General features: G+C 47.8%; 1 protein-coding gene across 1 annotated transcript in view; it reads left to right on the forward strand.

Moving 5' to 3' along the window:
* BEND4 (BEN domain containing 4) overlaps positions 1-19,281 on the forward strand; it is a 431,660-nt gene that overhangs the window by 345,121 nt on the left and 67,258 nt on the right. The gene's annotated exons all lie outside the window — the stretch shown is intronic.

Raw genomic sequence — 19,281 nt, forward strand, 5'->3', positions numbered from 1 at the left:
CTAGAATGGAGGGAAGCCCAACCCTGGCCACGGGCTGGGATAAAGGACAGAACCCCGGAAATGCAGGTGCCAGCAATGATAGAACAGGTGCAGACCAGAATCAGGACAGGTACAGACCAAATTGGATCAGGACAGGACCACCTCAGGCTGGAACCGGTACTCGTAGCTAAAGGGTAAACGCCTGAGTTGGACCCTCTCTGCAGCTAACAGTTGAACCCTGATTGGATCAGATAGTCTTCGGACAGAGTGCTTCGCCAGCACCCCAACTCCGGAACCCCGATTTGGGTTATCGAATCTTCTGACAGAGGGCTCCGCCAGCACCTCTGCTCTTGATCACCTATTGAGTGCGATGGGTCAGTGACAGGTCAGCTATTCGGACAAGTCAGACAAATTAACTAGCTAAGCCTACTCTAATTATACTATTTTCCAGGGCAGTGTACCACCCCCCAATGTTGCAAATGTAAGGATCCCCAATTTTGATTGGACCAAAGACGAGGAGAGGTCATCACACCATACCAGAATGAAACTTTTCTCTTGAATATTGAAATTAGCGTTCCCGCCCATCAATTTATTTTCCCATGCACATTAATTCCACCCAAAAATGAATGTTCCATTAACAAATACATTGTTAACAATATTGTCTTCCTCTCCGTAGGGTCAGGAGGTGAACTTCCCAGGCGCATCTCAGTCAAGACTGTCCTTGGCATTCATTCAATGCCATGACTTGAGTGTTTCTGGATTCTGGTGCGCATGTGCGGTGTGGGTTTCAAAATGGAGTTACAGATATATCTCAGGCCCAAGCACGAGCTAGTAGCAAAATAGAAAAGAAACAGTTTTAGAACAAAGAATAAATGAATGTTCTGTATACCACTTACCTCTACTCTATTCCCATTATTTTATTTTAACTATTGCGTTTAGTGTTTAGGCAAAACAAACAGCTTAGCAAAAGCAGCGGTGCAAGCTTCATGCATGCTATAAGACAAAGCAGCCATCTTAGTTCTAGTGCGCAGAAGCAAAAGTTTCCCTCCGAGCAAGGTAGTACGTCATGTCACGTGAGTATGACAGACGCATGCGCAGTAGGAAATCCCGCGTAGCAGCAGCCATTTTAATGCAAACAGATTATTGTTAATAGAAGCACATAGACAAGCTGCCCCTAGATGCTAATGACGTTGTGTGGTGCAATTATTAATACACAAAACATGTTTATTATTACATTAATAGTTATTTCGAGAGGGCTGAATCCGAGCAAGTCGCTCTACATGCGAAACCTTGCTCCATCACACCCATTCCAGAAGTTTTGTGTTTTCTATCAAAGGAGAAGCTCGTTTTTGTTGGGATAGGTAGGCAGACTTTTTGTTAGCCATTGTAAAGGACAGGTGGCAGAAAGGAAGGCCCTCGAGACAGGCCAGAAGGGTTGGGGGCCTTGCAGGCTAGGCATAGCAGAAGGAGCTACGTTTGGGTTGAGTGTGAAGGACAGAGAATGGAAAGGAAGGGAATGGTGAGGAATGAATGTTTGCTCGATGGATGGGGTACTGTTTATTGTTGCGGGGAGGTTTAAGAATAGGGGGCCAGGAATTATTTTTGCATTAGTGAGGTTTCGAGTAATGTTTGTAAACATGAATTTCATATTCTACTTCCCTGTCCTAATAAAGCAGACTTCGCCCTCAAGCTGGCCTGGTTATTTAGCGCCATTCCGCCCGATAGAAATATTGGCGAACAATGAATGCAATACACAAAGCCTGCATGATGGCCTTTGTGAAAGCAGTTATTTAAGATAATGTCTTTTGCATTACTATCGACGACTAATGTGTTTTTCCTGCAATATCTTAACTGCTTTCAGTTTCCCATAAAGGTCAATGAAATGGTATAAAAGCTTTAAAAAAGGCCTTGTGGGAGGCACCTGTCAGTTACTGGGTTGAGGTTCGCTTGCTCGCTCGAAGTCTCTCCTTAGACATTTCATATCAACCTACCCACCCCCATGTATCCAAGAATAGGTTATGGATCACTTTGAAATGCCGTCCCAGTCTTAGGTTTTTGACACTGTGTAACCTGCCTGTTAAAGTGCGAGGTATTAATAGCTATTCTCTCCAAGGTGTTCATTATACGGCATTTTGCTCCTGGTAGAGGAAATGCAAATGTAATTTAAAAGCGTGGTTTCCCAGAAGATGCAATTAATTTCTCACTGCAAGATGTGCTTTGTCAGCCTGTACATTAGTGAGAAATCGCGATGCCCGTCCAGCATTGTGTGTGTTTTTTTAAACACCGCTTTGGGCGTTGTCGCCAGAGTGGCCACAATCTTGGGAAGGAGGGAAGTTTTCTTTCAAAGAGTCAATTGTTTCTAGAATTATTATGAATAAACGTTTTTCTTTGTTGGGCGTGATAATATCTTGTGTGTGATCGCATGGTGGTACAATGGTAATGGAGGTAGGCTGTGTGGGTATTATTAGGGTATTGTGGTAGTACAGTATTTTTGGTGATACTGTGGACTTGGGGAGTTGCAGCGTTTGTCACAAAATGCACTGTGGTGCAGGAGGGAGACTAGTAGTAGCATGGTGTTGAGTACTGTGTTTTTGTGTTTAGACGTGTTGCAGCGCAGAACACACCGGGATGTGGTGCTAGCCTGGTCTCCGTGCACCATGTATACGGAGACCAGCATAAGTGAATCTCTCAAACAAATCACAAACAAAAAGAAATGTCTAATATCCTAAAGGAATTCAACTTAGATAAATAAGATAACCAACATCATCATTCCTAAGCAGGCATTCTGTGACAAATAAATGCCTACTTTCTAGCAGGAGCTTCGCCCCACTGCCAGGAAGCAGCAAAAGAAAGGAAAAAAGAAAATGATAATAACGTAATGTTATTAGCATTTTATTTTGTCCTCCTGCCGCGTCAGTGTGCGTGAGGGAGTGAGGTGGGGAAGGGCAGGGCTGCAAGGGAGGAGTGGTAGAACACTCCTAAGTGCGCACTCTCGGTTCTTTTGGTTGGCCCTCTCAGGGCGCCCAAAACAGTCATGTGCATTTTCCCTGTTGTTCATGCAGGCTGCATTACAGCCTGCATGGAGAACATGCCCACCCGTCCAGCCCCTGGCTGATCACCGTGCCACGGCACTCAGACCAATCACAAAGCTGCTATAGCATAGAAAAGTAGACTCAATTTTAATAACTAAACTTAGACCAGAACAACAAAAAACCCAATCAGCAGATCCGGAGATATACAATGTTTTTAAAGATTCCATTGAAAATGGCGCCAAAAAGCACCAAGCGCCAACTGTGGTCATCTAGTCGCATTGGACCAGGACAAAGTCACAAGTTCAACCCAACCGCGAAGGAGTGTGAGCCAGCTACAGGGACTCTGTTAGGCTTGCTAAAAAAGAGGATCTTAAATCCTGGTTGCAGAGCTTTGCAAGGTCTTGTGTTGAAGATCTGTTGCTTAGCCCAGGCATAAAGAGGTCCTAATCAGAGATGCATTCCACAGCGTCAATTCTGAGGAGCTGTGATGCGAGGTCCTGCATAATTGTCGAGGAGGCTGTCAACGCATTGGGGCTTGCGATGAGGAATCCTGAACCGTCATCGAGGATGCAGTTGAAGAGGCGAGTGTGATGCGTCGCAGAGTGGCACAGTTCCAATCAAGCTGCAAAGGCAATGCAAAGTCCTTGTTTTGGGAAAGTCCATACAGCATAGGCGATTCATCTGTTCTGCCCAGGGTTGTGCCCCACAGCAGAGGCGATGCCCCGGTTCTGCTGGGTCCCCAGTGTGCTGGCAGACCACATTCAGGCCTATTTCCAAGGTTCCGGGACTGGCAGCACTAGGCAGGATAGGCCTCACAGTTGCATAGTCCAGGTGCTAGTTAAGAAAAATTAGCCCTTTGGTGGTCTTGGGTACAGGTTGCAGGTACAGTCCTCAACCAGGCAAGAAGGCAGCAAGGTAAGGCAGCAGTTCAGCAGAGTGACAGTCCTTTCAGCAGCACAGCAGTCCTCCTTCCTGGCAAAACCTTCCACAGGTCCAGAGGTGCACTGAAGAGTTGGTGTCTGAGGTCCAATATTTATTCATAGTACCTTCTTTGAAGTGGGAGAAGCTTCTAGAGGATTTCCTCTGAAGTGCTCAGGTTTCCTGCCTCGGCTCCAGACTAACTACAGACTAACTACTATCAAATCCTTTGTGTGGAGGCAGGACACAGCCTATTCAGGTGTAAGTTGGGCTGTACACAGCTCCACCCCCATCCTGCCACTGATGGCCTTTCCAGGTACACCTCAGCTATTGTGTTTGACTGTCTGGGACGAATGCACAAAGACTTACTGCCATCCACACCTATTCTTGTGACCCAGAGACAGTCTGCAGGCACTAAATGGCCAAGTCAGGACGAGGCCACCTTTCTAAAAGTAGCCTTTTCAAAAGACACCAACAATTAGCTGTTTTCCTGTTCCCATTAGGAGGTTATCCATATTAGCTGTCTGTTCCCATTTGGAGGTTATCCTTATTAGATGTAATAAGGTAACACAATGTTATCCTATGGTAGAGGTAGGCTTTGCAATAGTGAAACACAAATGTAAGAGGTTTTTTTTACTATCAAAACACTTAAAAGTACTTTTCCTACTTTTTAAATACACTGCACACTGCCCTATGGCTGTTTAGGGCCTAATTTAGGGGTGACATATGTATTAAAAAGGAAGATTTAGGCCTGGCAAAAGGTTGATTTTGTCAGGTCAAAATGACAGTTTAAAACTGCACTCGCAGGCTGCAATATCAGGCCTGAGTCAGATTTGCAAATCTTCTTAAGTGGCCGGCACAACAAGTGCTGCAGGCCCACTGCTAGCATTTATTTTACAGGCCCTGGATACATGTAGTATCCCTCTGCTAGGGACTTATAAGTAAAATAAATATGCCAGTTGGGGGATAAGCTAATGGTACCATGTTTTAAGAGGTGAGCACATGCCCTTTAGCACTGGTTAGCATTGGTAAATGGCACAGAGTCCTAAAGCCAACAAAAACAAGATAAAAAAACTATGGAGGTGTAAGGCAAAACGTTTGGGATAAGACCACCCTAAGGTTGACAGATCTAACACTACCTGATCTAAGATGGAGCGGATATCATTAGACACAGCTAGGTGATAAGTATCCTCACTATGGCTAAAGGAAACCCAGACGGGGAGCTGTCGAGAAGATTGTTGAGTTTGATGAAAGCAGACCGATTGGTTGTGACTGCTTTTTCTAGGCATTTTGTGGCAAATGATTGGATGAAGATAGACTGGTATACAGAGAGTAAAGGAATAGCTTTAGCTTGTTTGCCTGCTACATGAATAAAGCGAAACAAAAGGGGATGATGGACGGAGCGTTTGAGCAAATCAAACACTCACCCCCAGTCAACTGATCTGGGTTTAATCCATCACCATTCTTTAGCTCACTCAGCCACCCCAGTTCAGACATGGCCATATGCAAATCAGTCTGACCCTGTGCCTCAGGGGAACAGTCCAGCCCGAACTGCCAAGCCATGTCTTCCCTGGACCAGAAACAAGCATCCTGGGACCAGTTTCGGATTCATAATCCTCATTAGCCAGGCTATCTTGAATCCAGTGGCCAAGTGAGCAAGGGACTCACATCTGAGCATACCCTGCCAACTTAGGGCGAACAAAGCGAAACAAAAGGGGATGATGGACGGAGCGTTTGAGCAAATCAAACACTCACCCCCAGTCAACTGATCTGGGTTTAATCCATCACCATTCTTTAGCTCACTCAGCCACCCCAGTTCAGACATGGCCATATGCAAATCAGTCTGACCCTGTGCCTCAGGGGAACAGTCCAGCCCGAACTGCCAAGCCATGTCTTCCCTGGACCGGAAACAAGCATCCTGGGACCGGTTTCAGATTCATAATCCTCATCAGCCAGGCTATTTTGAATCCAGTGGCCAAGTGAGCAAGGGACTCACGTCTGAGCATACCCTGCCAACTTAGGGCGAACAAAGCGAAACAAAAGGGGATGATGGACGGAGCGTTTGAGCAAATCAAACACTCACCCCCAGTCAACTGATCTGGGTTTAATCCATCACCATTCTTTAGCTCACTCAGCCACCCCAGTTCAGACATGGCCATATGCAAATCAGTCTGACCCTGTGCCTCAGGGGAACAGTCCAGCCCGAACTGCCAAGCCATGTCTTCCCTGGACCGGAAACAAGCATCCTGGGACCGGTTTCGGATTCATAATCCTCATCAGCCAGGCTATCTTGAATCCAGTGGCCAAGTGAGCAAGGGACTCACGTCTGAGCATACCCTGCCAACTTAGGGCGAACAAAGCGAAGCAAAAGGGGATGATGGACGGAGCGTTTGAGCAAATCAAACACTCACCCCCAGTCAACTGATCTGGGTTAAATCCATCACCATTCTTTAGCTCACTCAGCCACCCCAGTTCAGACATGGCCATATGCAAATCAGTCTGACCCTGTGCCTCAGGGGAACAGTCCAGCCCGAACTACCAAGCCATGTCTTCCCTGGACCGGAAACAAGCATCCTGGGACCGGTTTCGGATTCATAATCCTCATCAGCCAGGCTATCTTGAATCCAGTGGCCAAGTGAGCAAGGGACTCACGTCTGAGCATACCCTGCCAACTTAGGGCGAACAAAGCGAAACAAAAGGGGATGATGGACGGAGCGTTTGAGCAAATCAAACACTCACCCCCAGTCAACTGATCTGGGTTTAATCCATCACCATTCTTTAGCTCACTCAGCCACCCCAGTTCAGACATGGCCATATGCAAATCAGTCTGACCCTGTGCCTCAGGGGAACAGTCCAGCCCGAACTGCCAAGCCATGTCTTCCCTGGACCAGAAACAAGCATCCTGGGACCGGTTTCGGATTCATAATCCTCATCAGCCAGGCTATCTTGAATCCAGTGGCCAAGTGAGCAAGGGACTCACGTCTGAGAATATGCTGCCAACTTAGGGCGAGCAAAGCGAAACAAAAGGGGATGATGGACGGAGCGTTTGAGAAAATCAAACACTCACCCCCAGTCAACTGATCTGGGTTTAATCCATCACCATTCTTTAGCTCACTCAGCCACCCCAGTTCAGACATGGCCATATGCAAATCAGTCTGACCCTGTGCCTCAGGGGAACAGTCCAGCCCGAACTGCCAAGCCATGTCTTCCCTGGACCGTAAACAAGCATCCTGGGACCGGTTTCGGATTCATAATCCTCATCAGCCAGGCTATCTTGAATCCAGTGGCCAAGTGAGCAAGGGACTCACGTCTGAGCATACCCTGCCAACTTAGGGCGAACAAAGCGAAACAAAAGGGGATGATGGACGGAGCGTTTGAGCAAATCAAACACTCACCCCCAGTCAACTGATCTGGGTTTAATCCATCACCATTCTTTAGCTCACTCAGCCACCCCAGTTCAGACATGGCCATATGCAAATCAGTCTGACCCTGTGCCTCAGGGGAACAGTCCAGCCCGAACTGCCAAGCCATGTCTTCCCTGGACCAGAAACAAGCATCCTGGGACCGGTTTCGGATTCATAATCCTCATCAGCCAGGCTATCTTGAATCCAGTGGCCAAGTGAGCAAGGGACTCACGTCTGAGAATATGCTGCCAACTTAGGGCGAGCAAAGCGAAACAAAAGGGGATGATGGACGGAGCGTTTGAGAAAATCAAACACTCACCCCCAGTCAACTGATCTGGGTTTAATCCATCACCATTCTTTAGCTCACTCAGCCACCCCAGTTCAGACATGGCCATATGCAAATCAGTCTGACCCTGTGCCTCAGGGGAACAGTCCAGCCCGAACTGCCAAGCCATGTCTTCCCTGGACCGTAAACAAGCATCCTGGGACCGGTTTCGGATTCATAATCCTCATCAGCCAGGCTATCTTGAATCCAGTGGCCAAGTGAGCAAGGGACTCACGTCTGAGCATACCCTGCCAACTTAGGGCGAACAAAGCAAAACAAAAGGGGATGATGGACGGAGCGTTTGAGCAAATCAAACACTCACCCCCAGTCAACTGATCTGGGTTTAATCCATCACATTCTTTAGCTCACTCAGCCACCCCAGTTCAGACATGGCCATATGCAAATCAGTCTGACCCTGTGCCTCAGGGGAACAGTCCAGCCCGAACTGCCAAGCCATGTCTTCCCTGGACCGGAAACAAGCATCCTGGGACCGGTTTCGGATTCATAATCCTCATCAGCCAGGCTATCTTGAATCTAGTGGCCAAGTGAGCAAGGGACTCACGTCTGAGCATACCCTGCCAACTTAGGGCGAACAAAACAACCCAGATCAGTTGACTAGTATTTGATTTGTTCAAACGCTCCGTCCATCATCCTCTTTTGTATCGCTTTGTTCGCCCTAAGTGTGGCAGGGTATGCTCAGACGTGAGTCCCTTGTTCACTTGGCCACTGGAGTCAAGATAGCCTGGCTGATGAGGATTATGAATCCGAAACCGGTCCCAGGATGCTTGTTTCCGATCCAGGGAAGACATGGCTTGGCAGTTCGGGCTGGACTGTTCCCATGAGGCACAGGGTCAGACTGATTTGCATATAGCCATGTCTGAACTGGGGTGGCTGAGTGAACTAAAGAATGGTGATGGATTAAACCCAGATCAGTTGACTGGGGGTGAGTATTTGATTTGTTCAAACGCTCCATCCATCATCCCCTTTTGTATCGCTTTGTTCGCCCTAAGTGTGGCAGGGTATGCTCAGACGTGAGTCCCTTGTTCACTTGGCCACTGGATTCAAGATAGCCTGGCTGATGAGGATTATGAATCCGAAACCGGTCCCAGGATGCTTGTTTCTGGTCCAGGGAAGACATGGCTTGGCAGTTCGGGCTGGACTGTTCCCATGAGGCACAGGGTCAGACTGATTTGCATATAGCCATGTCTGAACTGGGGTGGCTGAGTGAACTAAAGAATGGTGATGGATTAAACCCAGATCAGTTGACTGGGGGTGAGTATTTGATTTGTTCAAACGCTCCGTCCATCATCCCCTTTTGTATCGCTTTGTTCGCCCTAAGTGTGGCAGGGTATGCTCAGATGTGAGTCCCTTGTTCACTTGGCCACTGGATTCAAGATAGCCTGGCTGATGAGGATTATGAATCCAAAACCGGTCCCAGGATGCTTGTTTCCGATCCAGGGAAGACATGGCTTGGCAGTTCGGGCTGGACTGTTCCCATGAGGCACAGGGTCAGACTGATTTGCATATAGCCATGTCTGAACTGGGGTGGCTGAGTGAACTAAAGAATGGTGATGGATTAAACCCAGATCAGTTGACTGGGGGTGAGTATTTGATTTGTTCAAACGCTCCGTCCATCATCCTCTTTTGTATCGCTTTGTTCGCCCTAAGTGTGGCAGGGTATGCTGAGACGTGAGTCCCTTGTTCACTTGGCCACTGGATTCAAGATAGCCTGGCTGATGAGGATTATGAATCCGAAACCGGTCCCAGGATGCTTGTTTCCGATCCAGGGAAGACATGGCTTGGCAGTTCGGGCTGGACTGTTCCCATGAGGCACAGGGTCAAACTGATTTGCATATAGCCATGTCTGAACTGGGGTGGCTGAGTGAACTAAAGAATGGTGATGGATTAAACCCAGATCAGTTGACTGGGGGTGAGTATTTGATTTGTTCAAACGCTCCATCCATCATCCCCTTTTGTATTGCTTTGTTCGCCCTAAGTGTGGCAGGGTATGCTCAGACGTGAGTCCCTTGTTCACTTGGCCACTGGATTCAAGATAGCCTGACTGATGAGGATTATGAATCCGAAACCGGTCCCAGGATGCTTGTTTCCGGTCCAGGGAAGACATGGCTTGGCAGTTCGGGCTGGACTGTTCCCATGAGGCACAGGGTCAGACTGATTTGCATATAGCCATGTCTGAACTGGGGTGGCTGAGTGAACTAAAGAATGGTGATGGATTAAACCCAGATCAGTTGACTGGGGGTGAGTATTTGATTTGTTCAAACGCTCCATCCATCATCCCCTTTTGTATCGCTTTGTTCGCCCTAAGTGTGGCAGGGTATGCTCAGACGTGAGTCCCTTGTTCACTTGGCCACTGGATTCAAGATAGCCTGGCTGATGAGGATTATGAATCCGAAACCGGTCCCAGGATGCTTGTTTCCGGTCCAGGGAAGACATGGCTTGGCAGTTCGGGCTGGACTGTTCCCATGAGGCACAGGGTCACACTGATTTGCATATAGCCATGTCTGAACTGGGGTGGCTGAGTGAACTAAAGAATGGTGATGGATTAAACCCAGATCAGTTGACTGGGGGTGAGTATTTGATTTGTTCAAACACTCCGCTCATCATCCCCTTTTGTATCGCTTTGTTCGCCCTAAGTGTGGCAGGGTATGCTCAGACATGAGTCCCTTGTGCACTTGGCCACTGGATTCAAGATAGCCTGGCTGATGAGGATTATGAATCCGAAACCGGTCCCAGGATGCTTGTTTCCGGTCCAGGGAAGACATGGCTTGGAAGTTCGGGCTGGACTGTTCCCATGAGGCACAGGGTCAGACTGATTTGCATATAGCCATGTCTGAACTGGGGTGGCTGAGTGAACTAAAGAATGGTGATGGATTAAACCCAGATCAGTTGACTGGGGGTGAGTATTTGATTTGTTCAAACGCTCCGTCCATCATCCCCTTTTGTATTGCTACATGAATAAAGGCAGAGATGAGGAATGAATTACAAAGGTCAAGAAATTTGGGAGTAATAGTATCTGCCGCACATTGAAGAATGCGTGGAGGCAGTGTTCTAATGGGGAACCATACTTAATATCATTAATCAAGGAAGAAATTCAATCTACAGAGAGAGTGGTGAAGTGGAACAGAAGTGAGGGGTCAAGGAGACCAGGTGGGTATGAGGGAAAAAGACAATTAATGGGTTCAAGTTGAAACAGAGGTGTGAAAGGACAATACATCTTGCCAATTTTGTCCTTGAAGAAGAATGCTAGCTGACAACAAGCAAAGTCCCACAGTGGTCCGAATAATATTATTGGAGCCTGGGCGGGTGGGGTCTGCAGAGATCTTTCACAATGGAGACAACTTTCTGATATTATTTTGTTGGCTGCTTCAATCTTAAACAAATTATAGGCTGATCTTGCCAGTTTGATCAGAGTTTTCTATTTCTTTGTTGCTCGGTTGCTGAAGCATTGGAAGTGCAGTTTTGGTGGTGGAGGATGGTCGAGCAGTTCCTTGTGTTGATGGTTAAGTTATAGTGAACTTGAGGGAGCATGGCCTGACCAGCGACTGTAATGGCCGCTCACAGCTGAAGCTCCATGGAACCCCTGCGCATCGCGTATGAAAAGAGGCATCAAAACCGCACAAGGGCCCGATAACAGCTGTGGACCATAAGACGGAACAATCGGAGCACTACATGATCCCATTAGCACAGTTGCTCCAAAGCCTGCTTGATGACCAAAGCAGCCGCTGCGACTGAAAGCAACATGGTGACTGGGTCGTGGCAGGCTCTTTGCCGGGCGTAATATCGACTGGACTGCTGCACCCAGAATTAGGCTGCCGGAGCACTCTGAGACCGGTAAGCGTGCAGACCCCCCTCTCTCCCCCGATACGAGAGCTGTGGTGCACCAGAAGATGAGAGTCTGCCCGCTGCGCTCCGAAGCGAAAGAACCGCGGGGTGAGGAGAGCGACGCTCCTTGAGCCAGAGGCCCTAATAAGCGTGCTGGGTTCGGAGCTGATCTGCTGCAGGGCACACACCAATCATTCTCCACACACCACAAAGAAGAGTGGAACCGATCGAGGCCCTCTAGTGCATGCTTGGCCTGTACCAATCCCACACAGCTGCCCACGTAACGCAATAAACACACTGCTACACACGACCTGAGGGAGCGACTTACATCCGGAGGGGATGACGAGTCGAGACCCCAAACAGCAGCAGCTGCAATTTGTCACACCGAAGACCGAAGACACCGCACAAGCCAGCGCAATGGCAGAAAGCACACCCTCCTGCGCACTGGGCAAGGGCAACACCCCAGACACCAACGTCCTGCTACTGGAGCTAAGGTCTGGCTTCAAGGCGCTAGACAATCGATTTGACGTCCTGGACAAATGACTTGATGGTCTGGGCGAGCACATAGACCGCCATGAGGCCCGGTTATACGTTGCGGAGGGGCGTATATATCGGACCCTGAGGACGGCGCAGCCCAAACAACAACACGGATGAAGCTTCTGGAAAGAGTCATGAAGACAGTTGCTACCAAAAAATTTTGGAAAAGATTTGGAAGCCAGAAGTCAAAGAAACAACATGCGCATAATGGAGGTGCCTGAATCCACCAACAATGGAAGACTCGATCAGTTCACTAAGAGGCTGCTGACGGAGCTGTTTGGAGCCGAGCAATTCACATCCACGTTTTTGGTAGAGCAAGCACATAGAACGCTAGGGCAGAGACCCAACACTGGCTGCCCACCGAGACCCCTCATGGCTAAGCTCCTGAACTTCAAAGACCGGGCTATGACTCACCAGGGAAGCAGGGAATTTGTCTTGGCAAGGATCAACCATTTCCATCTATCCAGATTTCACCGAGCTTGTGCAGGAAGCCAGGCGCAAATTCACGGGAGTGAAAGCAACACGACAAAACTTGGGCCTGCAATACGGGATGTCATACCCTGCAAAACTCAAAGTTGACGTGAGTGGGAAAACAAGGGTGTTTGACAATCCTACGGATGTTCAGAACTTTTGCAAGTAGTATTCCGTAGGGAACGTTTTGAAAGGCAGAGCCTCTCCTGGCGGAGCATCACAGGGCGCCCAATTGGGTGCAAGCGCGGATCTTTTCTCAGCCAGCTGAGGACTGATTCGATTGAACTGAGGCCCTATCCCAGTGACACAGCTGTAAGCACTGAACTGTACAGGAACTGTACACTGATATACTGTTGAAATGTTGGACATTAACGTATAAACTCGAACGTGGACACAGTTGGGCTAGATTTATAAAGAGAGCTGATGCGTGGGGGGACCACGTGGCGTTGCCGCCCCCCCTCCTGTGATTTCACAATGATACTCGATTGGGGTTGTTCACCACGTTGGTACAGTAAGAATGAACAGTTTAATCTAAGAGGTAAAGGGAGTGAACCTAGCAGACAGCTACTAGGTTTGGATGTGGGGAGGGGGGTAAAGTAGGAATCAGAATATTGGAAATTTATGTTCTGTTTTGTATGTTCGCAAATGCACATTACACTAAGGGCTAGCAGACACAACAGTATTTACTAATGCATCAACAATGGCACATAGGGTAGACACCCATCACTGCATGACAGTAACCCTGTAAACGTGGAACATAAGAGGTCTAAACAATCAGAACAAGCATTTACAATGCAATAGGTCTCACATTATTAAAGTTTGAGCTATTGGCATTGTAAATGACAATGGCTTTTATTCATTTGTTTTTAAAACCTGCTATTGGTGCATAAACATGCAGTTGGAACGTATAGTTCTTGCCTACGATGAGCAAGGCTGGCAGTAAAAGAGACTGCCAGCCTTGCTTCTCATAAGCGTGGACTATAAGTACAAAGTGCTTGTTTACGCACTGATGCAAATGAATAATAGGCATTGTCATTTACAATGCCAATAGGTCACACTTTAATAATGCGAGAACTATTGCATTGTAAATGCTTGTTTTTATGGCTGCTTCTATTTCCGTTCACGGCTTGTTCTACCGGAGTTGAAACTGAGCCAAACTTTCATCAGGAGACGGATGGCCAACACCAGCAAGGCGGAGGAGGATGACAAATACCAAACACGCACTATGATTCACAACAAAGAGACAACCCTCCTCACAGGACGCTAAACCAAAGAACTAGATTTTAAAGCCACATCTAAACTTCATCAATGATGGTTCGGCCTGTGTAAATGATAGATAAAGGATTCCATAGATTGGGGGCGCATATAGAGAAAGACCGAACAGCCTGATCTGGCTTTGTGAATTCTAGAACTTTATAGCAAAATGACCTCCTAAAGATCTATGCGTCCTAGAAGTGTGATATCTCACCAGCCACATCTTAAACCAGTTGTGGCCAGGTGGGTGTTTAGGTAACACCTTTTCACTTAGTGTTCACTTTAGGGCCCTCGACATGCAGTTTACCATCATATCCAGCTAAGCTGGGCCTGGATTTAGGCCACCCCAAGTGTCTGACAGAGTTTTGTGACTGCCTGTGTTTGCACTAAACAGCTGCATACACATACATATGCATGTCAGTGGCCAGTGTGTTCCTTATGTCTCTTCTACTGCACTTCCAAGGAAACTGAGTTCCGTTGCTCCTTAGTATCTTCACTTCATCGTTCTTGGCATCTGATTGTTGGTTGAACTGATTATGGTGGTTAGATCTGGACGTCTGGAACATGGCACATTGTTGGATTATCCTATTGATGCTTTCTTTTTGATAGGAGTAGAGAAAATAGAGGGGAAAACCTAAGCAGACCAAAATATACTGTCGTAAGCTGGAGGTGTGCAAAAGTACACTGAACAGCAGGGTGCGGAAAGTACGGACTGTCCCACCTGCCTGTACAGAAACACTGCACCACTCCTCTCTGTACCTCCATCAGGTAATCAATTGGAATTGTTTTTCTAAAACTCCTTATAAGATTCTATTTTTATTCAGTTTTTTTTTTACACATCATGATTTTAATTAATCGAAGATGAATACATTTATTCAAAGCGGAACCTCCGTGGGGGGTTGGGGCTGTGGAAGTACACCCCGCAGGAAGAGAATCCAATCCGCCACCGACCAGCAGGCCAGACAGGTCGTGTCCACCATCATCACAGACCCGACCCCTACACTAGGAATCCCATAAGTGAGTGGCCTCTGGCAGTACACCTGTTAAACATGACACAAACAGCTCTCAAGCCAGGCAGAGCCTGGGAGGATGCTGTAAAGCAGGGGCTAGGCCCTCGAAGATCACAGAGTTGTCCGCTGGGGGTGGGCGCGCGCCTTCCTCAAAACACCCCCGCCACTCCCGCCTGCCGATCAACAACGTAGTGAGACTGTGGTCACTCAAAGTGCTTCGAGGGAGGTAGGGGCAATTGCAGCCTCCCACACTCTCAGCAGACCAAACATTGGAGGTAGAGGGACCCGCGGGAAGGAAGGCACTTTCTGCTGATTTCTGTTACATCAGCTTGTTCACTGCCTCTGGTCACTCACTGTTCAATCCCTCACTGTTCAATACACCTCCCAGCACCAATAGTGATAGCCAGGAGCTTCATTGCACAGCAACTGATGGAAGGCACATGCACGGGCCACCGGAGGTTGTAACCCCCACCTGTCTGTTGGCCCATGTGTGTGCCTGGTTGTTTTTTTCCCTAAACTCTATCAGCCATGAAGGCACTGACTGGCTTGTTTGGAAATATCCAGATTCGAACTTAAGTCAGTCACTCAATGTTGTTTCCCAAACGCTTGCCATCGTGCTTCTTTTGTTGTTCCGTTTTGAAGTTGAACATATTTGTGAGTGAGTGACAACGTATTAAATGTCCCTAACCACCTGTCCGCCTAACTCTGGGCTGCACAGACCAGATTAACAAAACAGGAACTTTCTCAAGGATTTCCTGAATTTTAGAGAGCAGCTTCTCTGCGCAGATCTACTGGATGTAAATTCCACAGCTCTGCCACACAGAGACAGAATAGTTTGTCTCCAAATGAATTTTTACGGTTCACTTTTAGAATGCACGCCACGTTTTCTGCCTAGCAGGGTAGGGTCTTGTCAGGTAGAGGGAAAGTTGATCATGTAAGTGAGGCAAGTAGGACGATTATCCAGGAGCACTTCACGAAGCAGACAAAGTTTGGCCTTAATCCTAGCAATGCCTAGCATCCAGTGCAATGATCTTTTTGCCACAGACCACCGGCGGAGGCATGAGACAAAAGCAAATTGGAAATGACATGGCAAAAAAGCAGCACTAAAAGCGATCGCTATTGTAAAAAAAACACCCGTGAGTGGTGCGCGTGCCTGCTCCACTGCGAGCATGTGTTTTCAATTATCACGCCCATGTCTGGGCACGATAACTGAAAACATATGGGCTTTGGTGCGCGTAACAGACACCAATAGGCCATAGGCGGAACTACGCAACAGCCTATGGCCTATTGCGTGTTCTGTTAAAAAATAACACGCATGCAAAGACCATTCAAAATGGACCTAGGAAATGAACACACACGATCTGTGTGGAATATCCAGGTCCATTTTGAAAACCCCTAGAAAAACGGCTCGCCTGCGCGAGGGGCGAGCCCTAAAAAGGGTAGGCAGGTGCTCCAATACATGCGACAAGACAAAGCTGACATTGTTTACTTGCAGGAAACGCACCTATCACCAGCTTACCCGCCAAGATTAGCAACCTTCTGAGGACCCCACCGCTTTTTCTCAAGTTACAGTTCCTACTCCTAGAGAGTGGCAATTTTGATAAACAAAACACTGCCTTTTGTGAATACCTCCACAGTTACTGACACAGAGGGATGCTTTATTTTGGTAGTGGGAAGGCTGGCGGGGCACGGGGTCCTTCTAGCTAACGTTTACTCCCCGAACACAGACAACCCGACCTTTTTCACTCCCTTACAGTCGCAGATAGACTCCATGGAGGCCAACTACACTATCCTGGGAGGAGACCTAGTTATCCTACTAGACCCCAAGCTTGACAGTACTGCTATGTCCCCAGTTAATAAGCCCGGTCACTCATGTTGCTAAAAGAAATGTGCCAAACCCTTGCACTGACGGACTGCAGGCATCTGAACCCTGAGGCACTAATTACACACATTATGCACGGCAATACAATATGTGGACGAGATTGAACTATTGGCTGCTATCCAATTCAGCCATACCATGGGTCCAATTGGCCACACATTTACCCCGCACCCTATCCGACCACTCTCCAGTGCTCCTAACAATACAAGTCCTGGGAGAGGAAGGCTTTGAAAGACTGCACACCGCAATAGTGAATACTTTGCCCACAACACACGGTCAGTCTCATCGCAGGCGATCCTGTGGGACGCCTTTAAGGCGTGCATCAGAGAGGTTTGTATTTCTACCCACCCTGGAGTTCTGAGAAATCTGTGACGCAGCCTTGCAAAATTAGATGGCAAGCTCACTAAACTAGATAGGGAAAATATGATGGGAGGGGATAGAGATGGCCCGACATACTTGAACCGCAGAAGATGCTGAAGCTGCAGAGTGGGAAGCCCATTACTTAGGAAAGTAAGCGAAAGCCCGACGATATGGCGGGGGAGAGTGCCCTGGGTGCACCCTCGTGTGACTACTCCAACCACATTGCTGCCAGAGCTACATCACTAACTTACAGAGAGAAGATGTCACAGCGGCCACTGGTACGTCGGCCATAGGGCAAGCATTACTGCAATACTACACTGACCTTTACACTACGAGAGTCATCAACAGTCTGGGGGAAATTAAGGCGTACCTAAATGAGTTAGCTATGGTCTGGCTACCTGATGCCCACTGGCAATTCCTAAGTGAACCCTTCTCCACCGATGAGATAGAACAGGCCATAGAGGCCATAGAGGCCGTAATTATCCTTATACCGAAACGCAAGAAGGATCCAGGAAAATGTGGCTCATACCGCCCGCTCTCATTGCTAAATTTCGATTACAAAATATCAGCTAAGATGCTGGCTCTGCTCATGGAGCAGATTATAGCACCAGCTCAAACCGTCTTTATAAACCATAGGTCCAACTTGAGGACCTTCTTCTCCGTAGTCAACAGAATAGAACCAAAAGTCCCGGCAGCGGCAGCCTCTTTGGATGCCGCAAAAGCATTTGAATCTGTGGAGTGGCCCTTTTTGCACGCAGTACTGGACAAGATGGGCATGCCAAAAGGCTTCACTGCATTGATCAAACTGCTATATGTTGTACATTCAGCCCGTATCCATTATAACAGCATGATCACGGAGCCTTTCCCTGTATCTTGAGGCACAAGGCAGGGGTGTCCATTATCCCCACTACTATTCATAATTGCAATGGACCCTCTGATCGGTTACTTGCAAAAGACCATATGCATAGAGGGCTTCAGTTTAAACACGGCCCGCTGCTGGTAACTTTATATGCTGATGATGTGGTGCTGTACGTTAGGTTGCCAGCCACCAATCTCACACCAATACTGGCAGAAATTGAATGGTTTGAGACCTTGTCCGGGCTCCATATCAACTGGGAAAAATTGGAGATTTTCCCATTGAAGGAAGTACATGACAGGGCATGTGGAGAACTCCCAATCCAGTGGTGATAGACAGAGATCAAATATTTAGGAATACACCTCCACAGGGACAAAGAGCAGATGCTAAGACTGAACTATGGCCCAGCGGTGGACAAACTGAAAACCCAGGTGGAACATTGGAACCAACTGCCAATGTCCATGGCGGGTTGCTTAGCCAGTATCAAGATGGTGATTCTACCCCAACTACTTTACCTTTTCCAGAACATCCCCATTCCACTTACAAATTCATTCTTCACACAGATATGTACGTTATTAATAAAACTGGTGTAGGGTGGTAAACAGCCGAGAGGAGGCTAGAACACACTGACTTTGCCATACGAAAGGGGAGGATTCGGGGTGCTTGATGTACAACTGTGTTACTTGATAGCGAATGTGGCTACTTCTGGCTCTGGTACCACCCTGACTCATGTGTGCCATACGCGAAGCCAGAGATGGACTTGGCTGACCCTACCCCTTTAAACCCACTGTTGCCTACTGGGATGTCACAAGACCCCCACGACATTAAAACATTGTACACTATGTGCTGGGCATGGACGCGGCTACTCAGAAAAATAGGAGAGACGACACTGTACTCCCAGCACTATCAATAATCGCCAAACCATGGCTCCCCCCCCCCACATTAGACACGCTAATTAGACGCACCCTTCAGTGCTTGGGTATAAGTACCATTTGTGATCTGTTCCCTAACGGACATGCATTCTCCCGCACAGAAACCCTGGTTCTCAACAGCTACATTCATGGACCACTTTATTCTATCCTGTATGCAGAGAGCGCTTAGAGATGCTATATCCAGTTATCCCATTGAGCCTAAGGAATTCACACCACCTTACACAAGTAATTACAGACCGCAGCAGAGAGCACATCACGTTCCGATTATACAAAGCGCTCATGATACAGCATGACACCAAGGTAAGAGATGCTTGGGCAGTTGATCTGGGGCAACCACTCACTGACAAAATGTCGAAAGTTGCTGCAAACAAACGAAGCAAGTCTCCTGCAACCATAGACACAAATTGCTTCATTTTAAGATCCTAAGATGGGCCTACGTCACGCCACGGCAGATGGTCTGCATAGACCGCAATAGATTTGG

This window comes from Lissotriton helveticus, chromosome 2_2 (genome assembly GCF_964261635.1).
Source record: "Lissotriton helveticus chromosome 2_2, aLisHel1.1, whole genome shotgun sequence".
NCBI lineage: Eukaryota > Metazoa > Chordata > Amphibia > Caudata > Salamandridae > Lissotriton > Lissotriton helveticus.